Genomic DNA, 25,745 nt, shown 5'->3' with positions numbered 1-25,745 from the left:
CCAATAGGCATAGATCGAAGTGCATCTATTACTTCTTTAGCAGTAAAAGAAGCATCCAAATCCGTAATATCCTTATCACTCAAAAAAGGTCAATCCAAATCAGAAAAAAATATCAATTTTTTCCTTATCCTCCAATACTTCAGAAATATACAATTTTTCATAAAATTTTAATTTCCTGAAGTTTTTTTTATCTAATCATTGAATAATATCTAATAACATTTATTTCCCTAGAAGCTTGTTCCATTTTTAACAGCCAAGCTAATACTTTGTCAGCTCCTTCTCCTAATTCATAATACCTTTGTCTAGTTCTCTGTAATAATTTCTCAGATTTATAAGTTTGTAATGAATTATATTGTAACTTCATATTAATTAAACGTACTTTCTTAGCTTCTGAAGAATTTCGCTGTAAATCCTTTTCTAAAATCGTTATCTCCTCCTCCAATCTATTTACTTCGGCTACATATTGTTTCTTAATTTTAGCAGTATAACTAATATTTTTTCCCCTTAAATAAGTTTTTAAAGCATCCCATAAAACAAATTTACTATCAACTGAATCCATATTTGTTTTCAAAAAAGGCTGTATTTGATCCCTGATAAAATTACAAAATTCAATAATTTTCAAAAACAAAGAATTAAATCTCCAACAATAAACATTATCAATTCTCTCCAAACCAGTACATTATTAATAAAAAAGAATGATCAGACAAAATCCTACTCTTATATTCAGCCTTCAAAACCCAGCTTTGCAATTGCACTGATACTAAAAGTAAATCTATTCTAGAATAAGAATCATGTGAAATAGATAAAATGAAAAATCTTTCTCTTTAGGGTTTAAACTTCTCCATTTATCTACTAAATTCATATATTTCATTAACACCATCAATTATTTGGCCATTTTAGCCCTAATTACTGATTTTGGAGATTTGTCTAATAATGGATCCAAATGACAATTAAAATCACCTCCTACCATAATTTTTTCATATGCCTGATTTAAATTAACATAAATTCCTCATCATCTATATTAGGAGCATAAATATTCATTGAAGTCTAACACTCAGAAAAAAATTTTACAATTAACATTTAAAATTCTACCAACGGACTAAATAACTGATTCCAATTTAAAAGATGACTTTTATTAATCAAAATAGCTACTCCTCTTGTTTTCGAATTAAACAAAGACGCTATAACTTGTCCAGCCCAATCTCTTTTTAATTTCTGATCTTTATTCTCAGTCAAATGTGTCTCTTGCAAAAAAAATCATCAACCTTCAATTTTTTAATATACGCCAGCACTTTTTTTCTCATAATCAGATTATTAAGACTGTTAGCATTAAAAGTTGCAAAATTTAAATTAGCCATCAACACAAAATGTTTCAATAACTACCTCACCGCACATGGCAAAGCACCGCTCCATGGCAACCACACAAAAAGGACCAAAAGATCTCCTCAAAGAAAAAAGAAAAGAATTAAGCCCCATTTATATAAAAAATCCCAAACAAAAAAATACCGCACTACAGTATTACCCCCCTCCATTATACAGGAGTGACAATGCCACAAAGTGGCCGACAACTTCAGGAAGATCAGTAACTAAACCACCTCCCCCGAACAGAACCAAAAAAATGTAAACAAATCATTTAAAGTGTGAAATGCTTCCTCTAGATCTCTATTGACTTGATCATCATCAATATCAATCAACTACTGAGAGTCTTTCCCTCGTCTTCCATTCTTCCTCTTTGGAACTAGAACAGGCTGTTGAAGAAACCTTTCTTGACTTTCCACCTGCTTATTATTGGGTCAAGAATTAGCAAATATAAGAGATCCACCATCATCACTAAAAAACTGAGGTTGAAAATCTCCATAAAAAACTTTAAGTACAGCAGGATATTGAAAAGCAAACTTCTATCCTTTCTTCCACAAAACAGCTTGAGCTGAATTAAATTCTTTACAATGTTTAATAGCAGCTTGACTCAAATCAGCATAAAAAAAACTTAGTTTTAACTACTAAAGGGCCTTGATTACTTCTCGCATTCTGAACAGCAACTCTTAAGATCAATTCTGCATCTTGATAGTGTAAACATCTAGACACATAGAAAATAGATGTAGGAGTAGGCCATTTGGCCCTCAGGCCTACACCACCATTCATTATGATCATGGATGATCAGTACCCAGTTCCTGCCTTCTTGCCATAACCCCAATCCCCTTGGCCACAAGGGCCAAATCTAACCTAGATTTAAATATTGACAGGAAACCGGCCTCAACTATTTCCTGTGGCAATGAATTCCACACATCTACCACTCTCTGAGAGAAGAAATTTTTCTCATCTCAGTCCTAAAAAGTTCCTCATTATCCTTAAACTATGGCATCTGGTTCTGGTTTTTCCCAGCATTGGAAACAACCTTCCTGTGTCTAGTCTGTCTAAACCCTTAAGAATTTTATAAGTTTCTATAAGATTCCCCCTCAATCTTCTAAATTTCAGAGAATACAAGCCTAGTTGATCCAACTTTTCTTCATATGCAAGTCCTTCCATTCCTGGTATCAACCTAGTGAACGTTTTCTGCACCCCCTCCAAGACAAGGATATCCTTCCTCAGATAAGGTGATCAAAACTGCACACACTACGCCAGGTGTGGTCTCACCAAGGCCCTGTACAGCTGCAGCAGGATCTCTGTACTCCTGGACTCTAATCCTCTCACTATGAATGCCAACATACCATTCATCCTCCTCACTGCCTGCTGCACCTGCACGCCCACTTTCAATGACTGATAGACAGCAACACCCAAGTCTCGCTGCATCTCCCTTTTTCCTAAACAGATACAATTTAAATAATAATCCTCTTTCCTGTTCTTACCTCCAAAGTGGATAACCTCACATTTTTCCACATTATACTGCATCTGCCATGTCCTGGCCCACTCACCTAACTTGTCCAAATCACCCTGCACTCTCCTAGCACCCTCCACACAGCTAACCCTGCCACCCAACCGTATCGTCTGCAAATTTCAAGATATTGCTATCTATTCCCATATCTAAGTCGTTGATATATATCGTAAACAACTGCGGCCCCAGCACTGAGCCCTGCAGTACCCCATTAGTCACTGGCTGCCATTCTGAAAAGAACCCATTTATTCCAACTCTTTGCTTCCTGTCCCTCAACCAATTCTCTATCCACCTTAATACCATACCTCCTATACCGTGCTCTTTAAGTTTATACTCTAGTCTTCTGTGTGGAACCTTATCAAATGCCTTACTTTTTCTTTGGCTTGGCTTCGCGGACGAAGATTTATGGAGGGGGTAAAAGTCCACGTCAGCTGCAGGCTCGTTTGTGGCTGACAAGTCCGATGCGGGACAGGCAGACACGGTTGCAGCGGTTGCAGGGGAAAATTGGTTGGTTGGGATTGGGTGTTGGGTTTTTCCTCCTTTGTCTTTTGTCAGTGAGATGGGCTCTGTGGTCTCCTTCAAAGGAGGTTGCTGCCCGCCAAACTGTGAGGTGCCAAGATGCACGGTTTGAGGCGATATCAGCCCACTGGCGGTGGTCAATGTGGCAGGCACCAAGAGATTTCTTTAGGCAGTCCTTGTACCTCTTCTTTGGTGCACCTCTGTCACGGTGGCCAGTGGAGAGCTCGCCATATAACACAATCTTGGGAAGGTGATGGTCCTCCATTCTGGAGACGTGACCCACCCAGCGCAGCTGGATCTTCAGCAGTGTGGACTCGATGCTGTCGGCCTCTCCCATCTCGAGTACTTCGATGTTAGGGATGAAGTCGCTCCAATGAATTTTGAGGATGGAGCGGAGACAACGCTGGTGGAAGCGTTCTAGAAGCCGTAGGTGATGCCGGTAGAGGACCCATGATTCGGAGCCGAACAGGAGTGTGGGTATGACAACGGCTCTGTATACACTCTACTGGTTACATCCTCAAAAAACTCTATTAGATTCGTCAGGCTAACTGATCTGTAGTTTCCCAATTTCTCTCTCCCTCCCTTCTTAAAGAGTGGGGTTACGTTGGCCACCCTCCAATCCTCAGGAACTAATCCAGTATGCAAAGAGGTTTGAAACATTATCACCAACTCATCCACTATTTCCTGGGATACTTCCTTCAGCACTCTCGGATGCAGACTATCTGGCCCCAGGGATTTATCCACCTTTAATCCCTGCAATTTAACTAATACAACTTCTCAACTTACAATTATTTCCTTTAGTCCCTCTGTTACAATAGATCCCTGATCCTCAATAATTTCCGGTAGATTAGTTATGTCTTCCTTGGTGAAGACAGAACTAAAATAATCATTCAAACAGTTTGCCATACCCTTGATCCCCATGATCAATTCACCCGTTTCTATCCGCAACGGACCCACATTTGTCTTAACTAACCTCTTTCTCTTAATGTATCTATAAAAGCTTTACAGTCATTTTTTATGTTCCCTGCCAGCTTCCTCTCATAATCCCTTTTACCTTTCCTAATTAATCCTTTTGTCCTCCTCTGCAGAACTCTGAATTTCTCCCAATCATCAGGGATATTATTCTTTTTGGCTAATTTGTAAGCTCCTTGAAGATGATGTGACACTCTCTCAGATCTCCCTTGTTAGCCACGGATGTGTTACCCTCCTCGATTTAGTCTTCGTACAAACTGGGATGTACATTTCCTGCACTTGCTCCAAGTTATCCTTAAACGATTGTCATTGCATTTCTACCGTTAGTCCTTTAAGTTCCATTTGCCAATCTATTTTAGCCAATTCACATCTCATACCATCAAAGTTACCCCTCTTCAAGTTCAAAACCTTTGAATCCGTATCAACTCTGTAACATTCCATCCTAATGAAGAATTCCACCATATTGTGGTCACTCTTGCCCTCACAACAAGATTGCTAATTAACCCTTCTCTATTACTCAATACCCAGTCTAGAATGGCTCGTTCCCTCATCGGTTCCTCAAAATGCTGATTTAGAAAACAATCCCGCATACATTCTAAGAAATCCTCTTCAACCTTACCAATTTGGTTCACCCAATCTACATGTAGTTTAAAGTCACCCATTACAACTGCCGTCCTTTTGTTGCACTCATTACCAATTTCCTTCATGACTCCTTCACTAACCTCACTGCTACTGTTAGGCGGCCTGTACACTACTCCCACTAGTGTCTTCTGCCTCTTCGTGTTTCGCAGCTACACCCATATGGATTCCACATCCTCTAGACTGATGTCCTTCCTTTCTATGACTTTCACCTCTTCCCTAACCAACAAGGCTACTCCACCTCCTTTTCCATTCTGTCTATCCCTCCTGAATGTTGAGTAACCCTGAATGTTGAGGTCCCAGTCACATTTCCCCTGAAGCCATGTCTCTGTGATCCTAACTATATCATAGTTATTAATAGCTACCTCCACCTTCAATTTGCCCACTTTATTACAAATTCTCCTTGCATTGAGACACGAAGCCTTCAGCCTTTCTTTTGCCACACTCTTATCCCTTTACCATTATGTAAATAAATAGCTCTTTTTGATTTCCCCCCCCCCCCGCTTTCACTTGCCTGCCACTAATGCTTTTCACCTTGCTACCTTTTGCTTCTATTCTCATTTTACACCCCTCTGACTCTCTGGACTTGGTCCCATTCCCCTGCCACATGAGTTTAAAGCTTCCCCAACAGCTCTAGCAAACAAACCCCGAAGAACATTGGTTCGGCCCTGCTCAGATGCAGACCGTCCTGTCTGTACCAGTCCCATCTAACCCAGAACCGGTTCCAATGTTCCAAGAATCTGAAACCTTCCCTCCTACACTACCTTTCAAGCCACAAATTCATTCTAGCTATCTTGTTGTTCCAACTCTGATTAGCTCGTGGCACGGGTAACAATCCAGAGATTGTTACCTTTGAGATCCTACTCCTCAATTTACTTCCTAAATTCATCTTGTTGGACTTCATCCATTTTTTTTCCTATGTCGTTGGTACCGATATGGACCACGACAGTGGGCTGTTCTCCTTCCCCTTCCAGAATGTACTGCAGCCGCTCAGAGACATCCTTGACCCTTGCACCAGGGAGGCAACACACCATCCAGGAGTCTCATTTGTAGCCACAGAAACTCCTATCTATTCCCCTTACAATGGAATCTCCTATGACTATTGCCCTACCACTCTTTTTCCTGCCCTCTTGGACAGCAGCACCACCCACGGAGCCATGAACCTGGCTCCCCCTAGTGAGACATCTCCCCCAAAAGCATCCAAAACAACATATCTGTTCTGCAGGGAGATGACCACAGGAGACTCCTGCACTACCTTCCTACTACTTCTCTTACCGTTGGTCGCCCAGTCCCTATCCTTCTCTACCCTCTGAAACTGCGGTGTGACCAACTCACTAAAGGTGATTTAGTCAGGATAGAACGTGGAGCTTGATCTGGAAGAGGTTTCTTTCTTATTGCTCAATGATCTCTATCCAATTACTGACCATTTGGAAAATATTCTTTTCCCAAAACTTCGGGAATCCACTTCTGAAAAAATTGAACCGGGTTTGGACCTTCAAAATCTTCTGGGAGACTAACAATTTTAACATTAATCTTTTAACTTTGATTCTCCAAAGCATCAATTTTCTTCAACAAATCACTTCTCTGAATTTCCCAACCAGTAAATGAATCCTCCATCTGACCCATCTTTTCTTTACATTGTTCCACATCATCTTCAATCTTCTTAAATTTATCTTGCACTTTGTCCACCACTTTCAGACACTTTGCCACATCCAACTTAATAGAAGATATTTCCCCCTCGTCAGCAAGTTGTTCCTTCACAAATGAAAAACCTTGACCCATCTGAATTGCCGAATTTTCAATCGGTTTAGATATATCAGTTTGTGAAGTTGAATCTGAATCGTGAGGATAAGATTTAAACTTTAAGGCCTGTTTAACTATAGGCCTACCCTTATCTATAATGGTTTCTTCCTCCTCCAGACCTTGATCTTCTTCTTCCAGTCCTTCAGTATCTCCTTCCTCTTCCTCTATTGATGCTGAAGGCATTTCAGCCTGACTGCGAGTACATCCCCTCTCCCATCAGTCCAGGATCACTGGGCCGAGAGTCATCAGGTCCCCCCGCAGACTGGGCCATACTCAATGTAATGCACTTGTAACCTCCGGAGGAGGACGACGTCAGGTGCCGGCGCCATCTTCCGCAGCACTGCGTGAAGTCGGTGCCAGTGCACAATGAATCCTACTGGAGGACTGGCGTTGTGGACGCGGATGAGGAATCGACTCGGGAGGCTCCACTTCAAAGGTAGGCCCAAATTCTTCTCTGCTTGATAGATGTTTGGGAATCTTTTTTTTTAAGCTGTTTGTGCTTTTGTTTTCCTTATAGTTACTTCTAGGATATGTTCAATATTTTCTGAAAAAATTTTAAAACTTTAAAAACGGGTTTTTGGTAGTTCTCCCAGGGAGAGGTGACTCTCCACATCTTCTCCCAACACCATCACACCACGCCCCCCCCCCCACCCCCACCCCCAAGAAGTTCCTTTTGATGTCCCTTATATTTCTAAGCATGAGAATAATTCAATTAATCACCGTTAGTGATTAATTGAATTACCCTTTTCCAATAGTATTGGAAAATACTATTGTATTTATACTATAGTACTGGTTACTTTTCAAAGTATTGCTTTCATAAATATTCTATTTTAACAACAATATTTACCATTACTACTCAGAACCTTGTACTCTCGTTCTCCCTAAACCAAATATATGTCATTACACAAAAGCTACCTCCACACTCCATTCTCCTATTTCAAGAGACAGTGCACCTTTCTCAAAACAGACAAATAATTGATCAAGACTTGATGAAAGGTTCACACCTAAAAGGTTCAATGACCATTGTCAACCCACTGATGCTGTCTGACCTGCTGAGTTCATCCAGCAATTCTTTGCTCAAGATTCCTAAATCTGCAGCCTCACTGCTCTTTGAGGCTCTTTCACGCAGGGTTGTCTACTTTATTCTTCCTCATTTTTGCTCAACTGTCCTTCCTTGTTATTATTTTCAGGCTTTTCTAAAATCCTAAGCAAATCATTAAAGATTTACTAATTTCTGATTCACACAAGGTTTCTTTATACTCTTCAGGATTGAATGTGCTTTGGACTGTCAGTTTTAGTTCTTAATATCAGTTATCTAACTTAGAAAACAATTGGAAGGAGATCCATGCTAACATTTGAGATTATGTCAACACCATTCTCCAAATGTTTGATTATAAGTATTGTAAATGAGGTATATTTAACTCTAAACTTAGAATATTAGTTACATTCTGAAGAATTTTAAATTATTGATTGATTGGCATACTCAGCTTTGTGAAAGCATTAGAAAATGTGAATTGTGACCTACATTTTATCGTGTTTTATCGAGTGCCAGAAATGTAGTTAAGTGGTTTACTTAAAATATTTTGAAGTGACCAATCAAAAAAAAAATTTCAACACACACAAGGGCCCACAAACAACAACCAGAAATGCCACTGGTTTCTGTGTTGCTCCATAGATTAAAATGTCCTACTTTGTCAGAAGTAACATTTATTTTAAAAAGGATTAAAGCCAAGCCCCATCTGTAGTTGATATAAATGTAAAAGTGTTTTTTTTAATATATATACCATAAGGGGAAGAGCAGGAAAATGCTTCCAGTATTGGCCATGACTTAGAAAAACTGACTGATAAATTGGACCAATCTGTACCAGCTTTCCTTTACCTCTGCTTGACAAGATTTATTATGTAAGAAGATTGGTGGGGCCTTCATATTTACCATCATATTTAAATACAGTGAGATACAGGCCCTCGGGTCCATTGCACTGACCATCAACCCATTTGTTCGTATAACAATAGGGCTAAATCTTAAAAATGTAACTTATGGGCATCAAAATTAGATGGCTTGAAAAAGTGATTAAGTGTTCTGCGATGTACAAATTCAAGTTCTCTTTGGATTGGTACAAGTAATGTTGGTCTTCAAAACAGTCCCCTGCTTTGCTTCGAGAAGTGCTTTGGTTTACTCCAACCCACAAAACCCACCACGAGATTGACAGAGGAAGTCAAATTAATATTAGTTTAACATCTTCTATCTTTGACAATGGAACACTTCAAGTCGGAGAGATGCTGCAACCAAACTTTTGGCATTGGAATAGTTAAAAATTTCAGGACTGCAAGAAATTGCAATTGCTTCCTCATTCCTGTGATTGATAATTTTTGGAAATATTCTCAACATACTGTAATAACCAAAAATGGAGATCCAATCAGAGCGCAAATGAAGGTGAAGTTAAAATGTAAAAGAAAAATACCTAAGGGCTGTAATTGCGATTTTCAAAGTACAAAAGGGTGAGATCACCCAAACCAACAGAAAATATTACTGAATGTATTCAGAATAATAGTTCAGCACTGACTAGAAGGGCCAAAGGGCCTGTTTTCTGTGTTGTAATGTTCTCTGGTTCTGATTTCAAGTGCAAATCATCAACATTTTACTGATAGTTTAAAAAATTATATTGCCTGAACCTGATCTACCCACTATTCTGGCCATTACCCTAGGTTACAAATTGTTGCCAAGTCTCCACCCATTTGTCTGTTCGTGAAGAGTCTTCAAATTGAGCTCATTTCCTTAAGTGCTCGAGCACAAGCTGTCACAGATTAAACCTCTTACATCTTAAAAAATATTTACTAAGAAACTTACAATTGTATATCTATGGAACTAGTAAATGGACCCATATAAATTTTTATTAAAGTCATAGTCAATTATTTTAAAACAGGTTATCACAGCAGAACTAGGCATTTGGTTCGACTGCATGAACAAGACTGCACAAGGTTATCACTCAAATACTCTGGTAAATATTCTTAATGAAAAGGAAAATTACTAAGTGCATTCTGTTAGGTTGACTGATTATTCTGGTTCTTGAAAGATTTTGATTTTATGATTAGGCAATGCATTTCTGTCAAAACCATAATTCAGGCCAAAATTTCCAGTTACAAAGAGAAACTCAACCCCAGATACCCAAAGCCTGAATACTATAGCATAGCTCAAAACATATTCATTATGTTTTGTTTTAAATTTTCAGCTGCGGATTGCAGATCATTTGAAAAGCGGTGAGCATTAAAGCAAGCAAATACTACAGTTTTAAGAGTGGATCCAAATAGTGATGAACACCTGCCCTAAACATCCTAAATGGAGCACAGGGGAAAAGCCACGTAACTGGCTCATCTAGATAAATACTCAAAAAAGGACCCAGAGAAGACCTGTGCATGCAGAGAAGCAGTTAATCATGTATTTTCTTGGACTTCATTTGTGATCCTTGTGTCGGAAGTGAAATAAACTTGTTTGCCTCTTCCCATAAGTAGCTATTCAGGCCTCCATGTCCAGAGCATCCAATGGCAGTGGGAGAGAGGCATATTGTCTTGCAAATGGTTTCTTAATGCTCATATCAAGTCTTTCAAACAGATGAAGACAGTATTTCATCTCTCAGTAAGGCCTTAAATACTCCAACCACCAACTTTGATCTTAACTATCTTCCATACACCTTACCGAAGATATACCAGGCTCTATCATGATGTGGGCATCATGAGAAAAGGTAAAGTTTCCATTATTGTTATTATTAGCCATTTTCAATTGCCCTCAAACAACCAGACCCCTAAACCAACCATTCTGTCTGGTTAAGGTATATTGGACATTTTGGCTAGTATGTAATATTGGAGGGGAATTTGCAGGTGGTGATGTCCCCCTTTACCAGCAGCCCTTATCCCTCAGTGTGCTGCAGGTCAGAGGTTGAGGAGATACTGTCAAAGGCAAATTTTTTCAGCAACTTCTGTGCTGTGTATAAGCTGCAGCCACAGCACGCTGGTAGTGAAACAAGTGAATGTTGAAGACAAAGAATAGGAGAGGAGTCAAGGAGAGCTTGGTAGATGTTAAGAATGATTGGGCATAGGAAATGTTCAAAGCCTGTGAAACAGAAGAAGCAGCTAATTCAAGATTGATTTATTGTCATGTCATAAAACTGAAGATGTAATTTTACTGTTACGAGCTCAAAGGACCCCAAAACCCAGCAGCAGTAGATATTCACCACAACAAGTAGTTACTTTAACAAAAGTTGCTTTAAATGACCTTGAAACATGAAAATAGGATTAATCTTTAACTTATCACTATTAACTTAACTCACCCAACTTAACCCCCTTCTAATTCTAAGTGCACGTGTATGTGATGTGCGTGTAAGTTCAGAAAAGTTCTTGGGTTCACAGTCCAATCTCACATCTCCTTCTTCCAAGTTCACTGGTTGCAGGCAATTCTTATCCTGTGCACAGAATTGAACATGTGTCAAGTTCACCAGGCTTTGGTGCTCAAAAGGTAAATGGTTCCCCCTCAGGAAGGTTCTCGTAGGGTTTGCAGAGAGAGATTTGTTGTTCCAGGATTTCCACAACTGAGGAACCACCATTAGTCACCTCAATGTCTTGCTGATGAAACTTGCCCCATCAGGGTTCTCCAGATGATAACCTCTTTCTTTCAGGCTACTACAGAGTTCCTTTTTGTTCCACTTATTCCAAGAGAAACATCAGACAGATAGCACTTCCAGCCATCTGCCACTCTGGAGGTTCTTTTTCAGTTCCAACAAGCTTCTCATGGCATGTCACAGCTTTCTATGTCACACACACAGTCCAAAACTCCCTTCTGTCTCTCTCTCTCTGAGACTCAAACTGCCAGGCAGTATGTCCTTCTCTCTCCCACTTGTGAAAATCCCTGCCCTTCTCCAACAAACAATAAGAGTTCCTCTTTTGGTCAATCTGTTGTTTTAGGTAAACAATAGCCTCTCAATGACCTTTCTGTGAAGAGGGATTAGGAGACAGCATGTCTCTTGCTGTGGCTTTTAAAGATAATAGTCCATTTATTCACTTCAATTAACAGCCATGTGTGAAATCTCTATAGCATTCACCATAGTTTCTGTAAAGTCACTGAATATAAATTCTTCAGTATTTCATATAAGATCTGATTTAAAGTGTGTGTATGTAACCTACTCTAATTATCTCAATTTATCTCCCAAAAGCATTCCCAAATATTCCATCACATTACACATTTCCTCAGTCAACCATAAGGCAGACAAAGCACCCTTACAATCAGAGAAAGAGAAGCAAAAGAGAGTCTCTCCTCCCCACCGAGTCACCGAGTGTCCGCGGATCAATCTCCAGCACTCCTGCAGCCTCCACAGCCACACAAGCCAGTCAAAACCATCAGCAACACAAGCTCCAGATCCAAACCTCTGATACGAACAATATCTGCTGATATTGGTAGACTTTTGTCTGCCTAAATTTAAATAACCTTCAACCAAAATGGACGAACACCAATTTTTCCAACATAAGGAAACTTCCACGCCCTTCTGGTCTCACTGTTTCCATCTCTTTGTTAAATACTGCACTTTTTTTCTTCTCTCTAATCTTTCTTCACACCCCCCCCCTCATGATCTCTCCCTCCACCTGTCTCGCCAACTCTCACACTTTCTTGTCTCTCACACTTTCAGTTCCAAACCCATTATGTTGTGTTTCCCTTCCCCCAAGTTATTTACCCTTTTATATACACACACACACTCACCAGATCAATGCCACCATGAAGAAAGCACATCAGCTCCTCTACTTCCTCAAGAGTTTACAGAGGGTCATCGGAAACCCTGGCAAACTTCAAAAGACGTGTAGCAGGAAATGTGCTGACATCACAGCCTGGTATGCGGGCACCAAACCCTTGGAGTGGAAAGCCCCACAAAAGGTAGTGGGCACAGCCCGGTACATCAAGGCAAAACTCTCCCCAACATCGAGAACATCTACAGGGAATGTTGCTGTCGGAGGGCAGCAGCAATCATCAAGGATCCACTTCACCTGGACATGCTCTGTTCTTGCTGCTGCCATCAGGAAAGAGGGTTAGATGCCGCAAGACCTGTACCACCAGGTTCAGGAACCTGGTGGTACAGGTCTTGTGGCATTATTAAGTAAACAGTTGCTACTCCTCTGTCATCAGACTCCTAAACAATAGACTCAATCAGAGACCCATTTAAGGACTCTTATTTTGCACACAGCACTTAATAGCCTGAATATGCCTGGGATTGTCTGATCTCGGAAGCTAAGCAGGCTCAGGCCTGGTTAGTATTTGGAGGGGAGACCTCCTAGGAACACCAGGTGCTGTAGGTTTCTGTGAGGGGTGCCTTATGGTAGGATTTCATGTATGTTACATTCTAAATGTACTATTACATGAGAATAATGGAAACTTTACATAATTTAGTTTGATACATTTCTCTCTTTTGTATATGTACTTTTATTCATGTGTACAGGTTACAGTTACTGATAAGTGATAATTCTGCCTGGCCTGCAGGAAAAAGAATCTCAGGTTTGTATGTGATGTCATGAATGTATTCTGACAATAAATGTGAACTTTGAAGACAATAAGTAAATATTGATGCAAATCAGACTGCAGTGAAACCTCCATGATGAAATCAGGGAAGCCACCATTTGCATTAACACTTCATTAAAGACACATTCCTGCAACCAAAAACACATTCAGAACATGTTTTATCAATTCATATTTTGCCTGTTTGTATATTCAGGGTGACACTTCCTAACACTGCAGGGAGGTTAATGTACAAATAGTGGCGGCTCTGACAGAATATTTAAACTGTCACTGGCCACGGGGGAGGTGCCAGAGGATTGGAGGGTAGCTCATGTTGTTCCGCTGTTTAAAAAAGGATCTAATAGTTAACTTGGTAATTATAGGCCTGTGAATCTGACGTCGGTGGTGGGTAAATTAATGGAGAGTGTTCTTGGAGATGGTATATACAATTATTTGGAAAGACAGGGATTGATTAGGAGCAGGTCAGCATGGTTTTGTACATGGTAGATCATGTTTAACAAATCTTGAGGAAGTTACTAAGAATGTTGATGAGGGGAAGGCTGTAGATGTTGTCTAAATGGTCTTCAGTAAGGACTTTGACAAGGTTCCGCATGAGAGGTTAGTTAGGAAAGTTTAAGCATTAGCTATTAATGTTGAAGTAGTGAACTGGATTCAACAATGGTTGGATGGGAGATGCCAGAGAGTGGTGGTGGAAAATTGTTTGTCAAATTGGAGGCTGGTGACCAGTGGAGTGCCTCAGGAATCAGTACTGGGTCCATTATTGTTTGTCATATATATTAATGATCTAGATGATAGGGTGGTACGTTGGATTATTAAGTATGCAGTTGATACTAGGATTGGTGGTGTTGTGGACAGTGAAGATGGTTATCAAAGCTTGCAGTGGGATATAAGACCATTAGAAGAGTGGGCTGAAAGATGGCAGATGGAGTTTAACACTGATAAATGTGAGGTGCTACATTTTTGAGGTATTATGAGGGGGACAGATAGAGTCAATGTGGACAAGTTTTTTCCATTGAGGGTTGGGGAGATTCAAACAAGAGGACATGGATTGAGTTTGAAGAGGGAAAAGATGAGGGGGAATTTCTTCACTCAGGGGGTGGTGGGAGTGTGGAATGAGCTTCCGGCCAAAGTGGTAGATTCAGGTTAATATTTAAGGAAAAGTTGTATTGGCATATAGATGAGAGGTGTGTGGAAGGTTTTAGGCCGGGTGTGGGTCAATGGAACTAGGTGGGAAAAGGTGTTTGACATGGAATAGAAGGGCCGAACTCACCTGATTGTGTGCTGTAATTGTTATATGGTAACAAGAGGAATATAATTTGGGTGTCTGGTATTTTGAGCTCAGAACCCATAAGCTGAGCTAGTGGCGTTTGAACATTCAAAGCACTTCTGCCATATAGGAACTAAAACATGAAAGTCTGTAGACACTGTGGTTAAAGTAAAAACACAATGCTGGAGAAATTTAGCAGGTCAAACAGTATACTTTAGATAACAAAGATAAAGGTTAGATGTGCACCCACTGTAATTCGCTGTCCACACTCAAAATGTTAAACTCAGTAATTACTGTATAGCTGTTGAAACTCTCGTAACTAAACATCTAGTTAGTTGTTTAAACAGCCATGTCCTGCTCAACATCTTTCTGTAAAATAGGACGTTATGCAATTTGGACGTTGGGTGAACACCATATTATATACTTAGCAAAGCTTAATGGGATATTACATTGTACATGTATTGATTAAGTAGCCAAGATATTGTACACATTCAGTACCTGTATTTCAGCTAATGTATCTGGCAAGGTAATATATGGGTTCAGTCATCTAATACTATATACATAATATAATACATTGTAAATACTGTATACACTACAGTATACATAGGGTGATATGTAATCTGTACTTACCACAATTGGAGCTTGCAGGCCTAATGTTGAGTGAGTCTGGAGGCTGTTGCTGGTATAGTCCTGTACTGTACAAGATACTGAACTTGCACAAAATTAAACTTTTTTTTTCACTTTTTAAACTTTGATGTAAACACTTTCTTAGCCTATATTACACACAATTTAGCAAAAAGGATCAGGGTCATCCACGTCACTGTTCTCAACTTCCTCATAGTGTTCAACTGGAAGAGTTTCAGGTCCAATAATCTCCATTGATGAACTGTCTCTGTGATACCTGAAGGACCTGGCTGAGGCTCTTAGGGAGGTGTTGCCTTCTTCAGGAATCTGTCCAGTGTTGTTTGGCTCATTTGTTTGTCTTATCTCCACAAGCGTCTTTGTATGCATTTGCTACGTCTGGTTATGTCCCATTCTCCAATTGGTATTTCTGAACTCTATGGGACCACGGACGTATATGCAGTTGGATGTTTCCCGAACAGATATTATGCAGTGCATGACTGTACTTATATTAAACTTAGTGTTTAAAAACTACAAAGTATTACTGCACTGTTGATTGTCAAGAGAGGAGAAAATGATTCTCCTGAATACCTGCTAGCATTAAATCAAGAACTTGTGGAGCTGGCCACAGCCAAGAGGGATATAGCCACCACGTTGAATATCGTTAATGACTGTTTTATTCAAATTCAGCACATACCCCTTTAAGGGCAGCATGACCTCAGTCACCGTGTTCATGGTGATGTCATAATCGCTGCCCCAGCTGTGTGCTGGGCAGGAGACTTGAGGCAGGGAGAAACCCTGACAGCGGCATCTTCCCATGGCTGTCCCATCACGTGGCGTTACACACAGGGCTGGTTCGCCATGAGAGAGTGCACCGCCACACAACCTCCCCCCTCCTGAACCCGCTAAGCATCCCGCCACTTGGGTGGGTGGCCCCGGCATTTGGTCATGGCCATTTGCACTGGCCGTGATAGGTCCAAGTGTGCCACCTTCAAACAGTCCACAGTGAAAAGTTCATATTTTTCCTCCCATGTCCAATGTGAAAGTCCTGCCGGACCGCTGGAGGACCTTGTATGGACCCTCGTACGGGCATTGCAAAGGTGTCGAATGTGGGCTGCGCTGAACAAAAATAAATTCTGGTGAGTCCAGCTCTTTGGAACGATGTGCCGGCCAGGCGCTGTGATGCGAGGGAGGTGGGGGGGCTAGAGAGGAGAGCTTCTTACGGAGATCCAACAGGTTCGCGTCCTCGGATGTGGCATTTGGCAGTGGGCCAAAGAATTCCACAGGCAGCGAGAGCGGTGCACCGTACACCAGTTCCGCAGAAGACGCCTGAAGGTCCCCCTTGGGTGCTGTTCTGATGCCGAGAAGGACCCAGGGCAGTTCGTCTGCCCAGCCTGGGCCGGTGAGGCGAGCCATGAGGGCGGATTTCAGATGATGGTGAAATCTCTCCACCAAACCATTTGCTTGCGGGTGGTAGGCTGTGGTGTGGTGGAGTTTAACCCCCAGGAGGTTCACCAGCTGAGCCCAGAGCTCAGGTGAACTGGGCGCCCCTGTCACTGGTGATGTGCACTGGAACTCTGAACCTGGCAATCCAATGGCTGACTAAGTTCCTGGCGCACGTCTCTGTGGAAGCCTCTTTGATGGGAATGGCCTCCGGCCATCTCGTGGTTCGGTCGACTATTGTGAGAAGGTAGCGTGCCTCTCTGGACACTGACAGGGGGCCTACGATGTCAATGTGGATGTGCTGAAATTTCCGCACCGCTGAGTCGAATTGCTGGACTGGGGCCTGCGTATGTCAGTGGACCTTGGAGGCCACCTCCTTTTTGAGCCCGTGCCACACAAACCACTCTGCCACCATTCGCATCGATGTCTTCACTGAGGGGTGGGCTAGGTCGTAGACTAAGTTGAAAACCCTCTACTTCCACTGCGGTGGGACTACCGGGCGCGGCGAGCCAGTGGAGACGTCGCAGAGCAGTATGTCCAGGCTGTTGGGCAACTTAATATCCTGGAGATGGAGGCCAGAGATGGCGGTCCGGAGAGCCTGCATTTCTGTATCCTGCTTCTGGGACTGTGCCAATTGTGTGTAGTTAAGGCCGGGGGAGAGAGCATTGATCGCTGGATGAGAGAGAGCATCCGCCATGACATTGTCTTTGCCTGCCCAGTGCCGGATGTCGGAGGTGAAATTCGACACATAGGAGAGGTGGCGTTGCTGGTGAGCTGACCACGGATCTTTGGCCATCGCGAGTGCCTGTGTGAGGGGCTTGTGGTCCAGAAACACCATGAAGGGCCTGTCCTCCAGAAAGTATCGCAAGTGCCGGATGGCCAGGTACAGAGCCAGGAGCTCCCGGATGAAAGCGCTGTACTTGAGCTCCGGCAGGCCCAGCTGTTTGCTAAAGAAGGCCAGTGGGCGCCACTGTCTGTTGAGCCATTGCTCGAGTATGCCCCCTACGGCCGTGGCTGAGGCATCCACCAAGAGCACTGTGTGTGCCTCCGGGTGTGGGTGCATCAATAGAGTTGCGTTGGCGAGGGCCTCCTTTGTTGCAGCAAAAGCAGTCTCTGCCCCCTCCCGACCAGGTCAGGACTTTCTCCTTAGTGGCGATCAAAGCGAACAGCAGTCACATGGTGTGGTCAGTGCCAGGGATGAATCGATGATAAAAATTCACCATCCCCACGAACTCTTGCAGGCCCTTGAGGCTGGTTGGCTTGGGGAACCGCTGGGGGAGCACCTGCTGCCGAGATGGTGTGCCCCAGGAACTGCAGTGTCTGCTTGCCGAACTGGCATTTGGCCACGTTGACCATGAGGCTGAACTCCACCAGTTGGGCAAAGAGGGTAAGGAGGTTGGCCTTGTGCTCTTCACAGTTGCGGCTAAGGATAAAGGATATGGTCCAGATAAATAAACAAAGTCTAAGTCCCTACCCACTGCGTCCATGAGGTGCTGAAAAGTCTGGGCCATGTTCTTGAGCCCGAAGGACATACACAGGAATTCAAAGAGGCCAAAGGGGGTGATGATCACCATCTTGCCGATGTCCTTGGTGTGGACTGGGATCTGATGATAGCCCCGCACCAGATCGACCTTGGAGAAGACTTGCGTGCCGTGGAGATTGGCCGAGAAGTCTTGAATGTGGGGAACTGGGTACTTGTTCGGTATGGTCGTATTGTTCAAATGCCGGTAATCCCCACAGGATCTCCATCCCCCAGAGGATTTGTGGACCATTAGGAGGGGGAATGCCCAGGCTCTCTTCAAGCAACAGATGATCCCCAACTCCTGCATTTGGGAAAACCCCTCCTTTGCCAGCTTCAGCTTCTCAGGCGGAAGTCATCTGTACTTGGCGTGCAATGGGGGGGCTTTGCGTGGAGATATGGTGGTATACACCGTGCTGGGGTAATGTGGTGTTGAATCGTGGTTGTAGGATGGCAGAGAACTCATGGAATATGCTCGAATACTCGTCCCTGGAAGTGGCGATGGTGGCGAATTTGGGCTTGGAGGCGTCCAGGGGCACCAAATGGAAAGTGTGAGCATTGACCAGCCTCTTGCCCTTCATGTCGACCAACAGGCCACGTGCCCTCAGAAGGTTGGCCCCCAATAACACAAGTACCCCCTGAGGCTAACACAAACTTCCAGCGGAATTTCTCTTTCCCGATCTGGATCTGTGCCCTGCGGGTACCAAGGATTTTGATGGTGGAACCTCAAGGTGGGACCACAAGATAGGGTCCCACCTATCGAGGGTGGTGGGGGGCAAGACGCTCAGCTCCACTCCTGTCTACACCAGGAAATGCCGGACAGTGGACTTGTTGGTAACGTGAAGGAGGCTGTTCACATGACCAGCCGTCACAGCCATCAACGGCGGCTGGCTGGGTCGTTTCCCTGGTAGTTACACAGTTGTTGGCACTTATGAGCTTGCGCTCCCCAACACTGATGGTAAAAGCACCAGTTGGACTGGTGCTCCTCCGTCTTGTGCTTGGGGGAGTGTTGCAGCCAGCTGGCTCTTGGTCATGCAACCTGACTGATGGCTGCTTCATTCTCCCTCATGGTGCGTTAGAGGGTGTCCGCTCGGTCTGCGACTCAGCGTGGATCCATGAAGTCCTCATCCGCCAGGGGCAGTTGGATGTCCTCGGGCATCTGCTTGAAGAAGACCTGATGGAATAGGAAACAAGGTTTGTGATCCTCCGCCAGTGCCAGCATCTGGTCCATGAGGGCCAATGGTGTGCAGTCCCAAAGCCCTTCCAGGTGCAGGAGCCTGGAGGCGCACTGCTGAGGGACGAGTCCGAAAGTGCCAAGGAGCAGGTTCTTGAGAGCTGGATATTTACCCTCGGCTGGTGGGTTGTGTATTAGATCGTCCACCCTGACTGCCATTTCTTCATCCAGCATGCTCATGACGTGGTAGAACATTGTACAGCTGAAATGTTCCTCAGTCGAAACTGCACCTTCGCCTGCGCAAACCACGTACACGTGCAATGGGTCCCTGGCTGCCGTTTCTTCATCCAGCATGCTCATGACGTGGTAGAACATTGTACAGCTGAAATGTTCCTCAGTCGAAACTGCACCTTCGCCTGTGCAAACCATGTACACGTGCAATGGGTCCAGAAGGGGGCAGTTTGAAGGCAAGGGCATTGATCTCGGCCGGATCCATGTTCTTGAGACCAGAGAGGCATCTGGGCTCATTGGAATCACCAATGTGGAGCTGGCCACAGCCAAGAAAGACACAGCCACCATGTTGAATGTCATTAACGACTGTTTTATTCAAATTCAGTGCATGCCCCTTTAAGGGCAGCGTGAGCTCAGTCACTCTGTGCGTGGTGATGTCATAATTGCTGCTCCAGGTGCATGCTGGGCAGGAGACTTGAGGCAAGGAGAAACCCTGATGGCACCATCTTCCCATGGCTGCCCCGCCATGTGGCATTACACGCGGGGCCGGTTCGCCATGAGAGAGAACGCCACCACAACCTTTTACTTCAGACTCCAGTGGTTTAGTCACAGTCACAACAATGCAGTGCTTCTCGAATGTTGCTGAAGATAAGGTCATCCAGGAAAGTTGAGAATATTTTATTACTCCAGAACTGGAAAGGATGGGGTAAGTCAAGAAGCAAGTCACCTGCTGCATGACACCCACTGCTAACATGTAGATGTCCAGTCATCATTTCAGCCATTGGCGTGAATTTTACTTTCCTCTTCAGATTCGAAATTTCTTGTCAGAGTTTATATATTTTCTAAGAGCACTCATAAGAAATTAATAGATGTAATTTTTAATTTACAACCTTTTTATAATGGTTCAGTATCTAATATTTATGACATGTTGTTGGAAATAAGAGAGCTCATTTAGATAGAATTTTTAAAAAGCCTGGGTACAGGACCTACAACTTTTAATTTCTGAAGAAATTTGGAATGTAATTTTTAAATTGATTAATACCTCATCTCTATGTGCTCGTCACTCCCTCCTACAATTTAAAATAGTCCATAGGCCCCACATGTCCAAAGTCAAACTATCCTATGGATGTATCTCCTCTTTGTGATAGATGCAACAATGGAGATGCTTCACTAATTCATATGTTTTAGACATGCCAGAGTCTTGGGAAGTACTGAAATGAAGTATTTTAAACATTTTCTGTACTTTTTAAAGTTAACTTTAATCCTTTAACTCCCTTGTTTAGTATTGCTGGAGAGAGTGGCATAACTTTAATGGCATCTGATATGCATCTATTAGCCTTTATATCTCTTATGGCTAGGCGGGCAGTGTTTCTCAAATGGAAGGACGTTGCTTCACCTTCTCATGCTCAATGGCTACGTGAAGTTAAGTCATGTTTAAATTTAGAGAAGATGAGATCCTCAATTTAAGATTTTGGTTTAAATTTTCAAACACTGTGGGGACCCTTTTTGAAATACGTTCAAAATCTTTGATTTGGTCTTAATGCAGAGGTGATGACTAATAAGGTAATTTATTACTTTGAAAAGGAATTTTTTTAAATCTCTTTGCCAAACAGCTTCATTTTTCATAGTGGGCTTATATTTTATTTTTATAATAAAATATTGCTATAATGTAATTTGCTTAATTGAGAATGCGGGTACCTTGGATGAAATGGTATGATCTAAGTGTAATGTATTATTTTTTTACTTTTAATATGTACTCTGTATTTTTTAATGAGAAATTTCAATTTCAATAAAAATATTGAAAAAGTTTTTTAAAATTACATTACAACCCTGAGATTCTTTTTCTTCTACGGGTGAGGCAGAATTACCACATTGGTAGCTCAAGAAAATAGTGACTCAAGTATCTATGTAAATATAAAGAAATGTAAACAAAGTGCAATACAGAGAGAAAAAAAATCAATAAAGTGCAAAAGTAAGTCCGTGATTGAGTTTGTGGTTGAGGAGTCTGATGGTGGAGGGGGTAGCAACTGTTCCTGAATCTGATGGTGCGAGTCTTGCGCCTCCTGTACCTCTTTCCTGATGGTAGCAGGGAACAGTGTGCTGAGTGATGTGGATCTTCGACGGCTGCTGCTGCTCTCCGACGGGAGCGTTCTCTGCATATGTTCTCTTACACTCCATCTGTAATTTGTCTTGACCATAATGTACTGAGACACAGTGTGAAGAACATTTTCTGAGAGTTCAGAGCCTGGCACACTGAGATGCCTCTGCAATTATATCATGGACATGATAACATTGATTTTCACAGTCACTACCACATTCCTTTGTATAAGGGATGACTCCAGACACTTTCATCAAGGCTACTCGATGTTACATTTAATCAAATGATGCTTTGAATTCTCACATCCCCTCTGGAATTTAGCCAATGTGCATATTTCGACCATAGTTGTATTGAGACCTGAAGCCTCACATACCTGGGTAATGCTCCTCATTGTCAAATGGTCATTGGTGTTGTAACTTCACAAGAACTACTTGGGTAGTAGCATGTCTTAAGAACATAAGAAATAGGAGCATGTGTAGACCATCTGGCTCATCGAACTCGTGCTGCCATTCAATGACATCATGGCTGACCTGATGATAGACTCATCTCCACCTACCTGATTTCCCCCCATATTTCTTAATTCCCCTACTATGTAAAAATCTATCCAACCTATTCATGCAGCAGTAGACTCCGCTGCTTCAATGGGCAACAAGTTCCACAGATTCACCATCCTCTGGGGAAAAACAGTTCCTCCTCAACTCCATTCTATATCTACTACCCTGAATGTGAGCTCTAGTTTGAGTCTCCCCCACCAATGGAGACAACTTACCTACCTCGAGCTGAATTTTATAGATTTCCTCTCATTCTTCTAAATTCCAACAAGTACAGGCCCAGACCACTCGATCTCTCCTCTTAGTCTAATCCCCCTCAACGCTGGAATCAATCTAGTGATCCTTCTCTATACCAACTCCAAATCCAGTACATCCTTCCACAAGTAAGGAGGCCAAAAATGCATGCAGTACTCCAGATGTGACCTCAAAATCTTAGCTAGGAAATAGTCTTGTCCCATAACCTCTGCTGCATCGTGAGCTCTCAGTCATTCGTTGGCATCACAGGAAGTGAACTGAACAGTCTGAAGAATGACATCACCACTGTTGGAGGCCTGAAGAAGCCATCAGCTCTTCTGGTTTCTGATGCTTGAAACTATGTGGACCCCATCTTCATTGAACTTGAGACATGTTCCTAGGACCTCTGGCTGCTAAAAGCCGCTTTTTAGTACAACATGCTCACATGCAGTCCAGGTACTTGTTATCCATTTTTCAGGAACAGATACATTGGAGAAAAATGTGGAGGTTTGGAATTCCTTCAAATGGCCACAAAGTGCCTAAACCAGATGAATTCCAGACCATCTACAAAGGAAATACATTGGACATGAACCAATAAAAACCTGCTGCAGTATCTCATTCCCCCTGCCCAATAGATTGCACAATACAGTGCAGAGAAGTATTCATATTGCATGAAACTTGACCCCAAAGGGAATGAACTTCTTCTATATCAAGTAAAACCCAAAATGTGAGGATAGATGTCTGGAGTGTGGTCCTCTTTAGCTGGCAGTTCGAGACAGAATAATGAGAATCAATGAATAGATCAACTACTTCTATTGTCCCTGCCAGAGGACTGGAGTGCACAAATACAGAACTCACTGCAGATCCAACACTGAGGCACTGAGTCTCACATTTTGCTGCTACCCTCCACAGTGAAGCTCAGTAACACACAGCTGAATTGATAGATGCACTTTCTATTCCGTGCATTAACTTTTGGTGTTTGTGTATCTAGCACACACCCTTCTTTTGAATGGACTTGCTGAATTGGACAGTAAAGGCAAATTGGGAGTGGTATGATTTTTTTTTCCCTTTTGATAATATAATGGTTTAAAATAACATGCCAATTGTGTTTAAAAAATATACTTTAGAATATTGTATCATAAATATATTTCAATTGTTTAAAGGTCTTTAATTAACAGGAGGCAAGGAGACAGGAGGCAAGCCTTTGACACCATTCGTGGAGTACCCCAGATTAAGATGGAGATAAGGAGGTTTCGACATAAAGGGACCAGTGGAGCCATAAAAGTATATTCAGCCATTAGGATAATAGAGATGTTGGGAGCGGGGTATAAATCCAAGATGCCAGCCTGACTGAGTGAAATCCAGCCCAATAATTTCACAGAAAAATTTATCACCAGCAAGAGCATAAAATATAGGTATCTGCTGATCTCATATTTGATCTAGCAATGCAACCATTCCAGTATTTTTATCCCGAACATCAAATGCAGATTCTAGCTTTGGCTTGTATTTTTAACTTGATTTTTTTTTATTAGAAAAAGACCTAAAGGTCCCTCAACAATTATGGATCTTATGAAAGAATGTTGGAAAGATAGGGCAAAATTAATATGATGAGTGATGTCATATCCTGAAATAGAATGGAATTTCCAAGTAATGAGTGGATCAATAAGATAGCAATTTTCCTGTACCATGACATTAATGGAAATGAAAAAAAGTCAGAACAGGCTTTTGATTTCCAGGGACCTTTTGAAGCAACTTGACAAAACTTTCCAATCATATTCAGAAGTTTCCGCCCCATCATTTTAAAAGTCCACATTCTGAAATAAAAACTGGATTGGTCTCTTGCACTCAGATCAATGAAAAACTAATTGAAATTTTACTGCTTTATTGAACTCAAAACATAGTTCCGAGTAAATTAGTCAAAAAGATGCCTTTCCTGCCAAGATGAGATTTCCTAAACTTATTATTGAAAAAAAAACAATAATTTTCTTCTGTTTTCAAAAAACCTGTGATCTAAAATTGTTCGATTGCTTCACTAAAAATGATCAGGTAATGATACTGTGTCAGCTTTCAATCGACAAACAGAGCCATTCTCTTCATAACACAACTATCAATGGAATTCTTTGACTGACTTTATAATAGACTGTGATAGTTCATTTCTCTTTTGGGGCAGTCCTGGATGACATGTATCTCACACAACTATAGCTTTCATGTCAATGAGGGTACCTCTGATTTAATTTTTCCCTGAAGCAAAAGAAAATGGTAAAATTGTTAGCACATGTCAACAAACACATACACATCGGTCTCGCTTCATTCTCTTAAAGCCTTGGGCAACAGAAATAAATCCCTGCCATGACCCAGCATGGCAAAGCAGTCCCACACAGTCGACTTGCATTGGAAAATGCCTCCACTTTGTGTACAATTAAAGTCTTGTTAAAAGAATTCATTTTAAACATCTAAAGTTAAAAATCTGCTGTTCCTTCTTCAAAGTGCACAAGATCTAAACTTTTAACAAGTTTGCAAATAGAGATGTCGTTCTCCACATCGGCAAAGGAATCAGACAAGTTCTTAAGTGCTTTAAAAAAAAGCATCAATATGATTTTGTGCACATTCACCAAACAAAATACGAGATCATTCCACAAAATTATAATGACTGCAAACAACTTGTTGGGTTTTTTCCCCCAAAGATTTAAAAAGTGTTCAGTTCAGACTGATTGAACACATTCTATTTGATGCTAATTAACCACTTGAGTACTTTATCCACTTCTCAAGAAAATATGAGCAAATTGTAGAATCCAACCATTATATTTCTTGAACTAATTCCTACATTTAGCAGCATTCATAACAGCAGCACAATGAAGTGCATTTTCATGCAAGTCGGGCAGCATCTGTGGAAAGAAAAACAGACCCCAGGTTTCAGGTAGAATTCTGGACTTGCAGGCCCTGTTGCTTTGGTCACATGTGCTTCCTAAGCTGCTAAGTATGTTCAACATTTACTGTTCTATTTGAGTAACTTACATCTCATTCTTTTATTCATATATTTCAATTGCTATAAAATATTATACATGGGCTCAGGTTGCATTAATGTTGTGATTATCGATTAGCAGACAAGCATGCTGTATGAAGCCTTCAACTACCGACAAAGAACACCCAGGTTGATTCTACAGCTTATATCCAGACTTCTTGCCAACTTCACTCAAGGCTAAAATGAGCAAACGTGAGTGAACGTAACTGAGCAGTTTTCTGCAGCCC

General features: G+C 42.0%; 1 protein-coding gene and 1 long non-coding RNA gene across 14 annotated transcripts in view; one reads left to right on the top strand and one right to left on the bottom strand.

Annotated features, from left to right (window-relative positions):
• Window positions 1-25,745, bottom strand: part of LOC138764158 (ERC protein 2) — an 871,420-nt gene that overhangs the window by 588,357 nt on the left and 257,318 nt on the right. The gene's annotated exons all lie outside the window — the stretch shown is intronic.
• Window positions 16,010-25,745, top strand: part of LOC138764159 (uncharacterized) — a 46,867-nt gene continuing 37,131 nt past the window's right edge. For 2 of the 8 annotated variants that reach the window (XR_011358014.1, XR_011358007.1), the window contains exons 1-3: window positions 16,010-16,385; window positions 23,675-23,911; window positions 25,598-25,710. This is a non-coding gene — a long non-coding RNA (uncharacterized lncRNA). The remainder of the gene's footprint in view (window positions 16,386-23,674; window positions 23,912-25,597; window positions 25,711-25,745) is intronic. The other 6 variants (XR_011358011.1, XR_011358010.1, XR_011358008.1 and 3 more) reach the window with 6 other exon arrangements.

Source organism: Narcine bancroftii, chromosome 5 (genome assembly GCF_036971445.1).
Source record: "Narcine bancroftii isolate sNarBan1 chromosome 5, sNarBan1.hap1, whole genome shotgun sequence".
NCBI classification, from domain to species: domain Eukaryota; kingdom Metazoa; phylum Chordata; class Chondrichthyes; order Torpediniformes; family Narcinidae; genus Narcine; species Narcine bancroftii.
The sequence above is the reverse complement of the archived record's forward strand: the minus strand, read 5'-3'. Positions and strand labels throughout refer to the sequence as shown.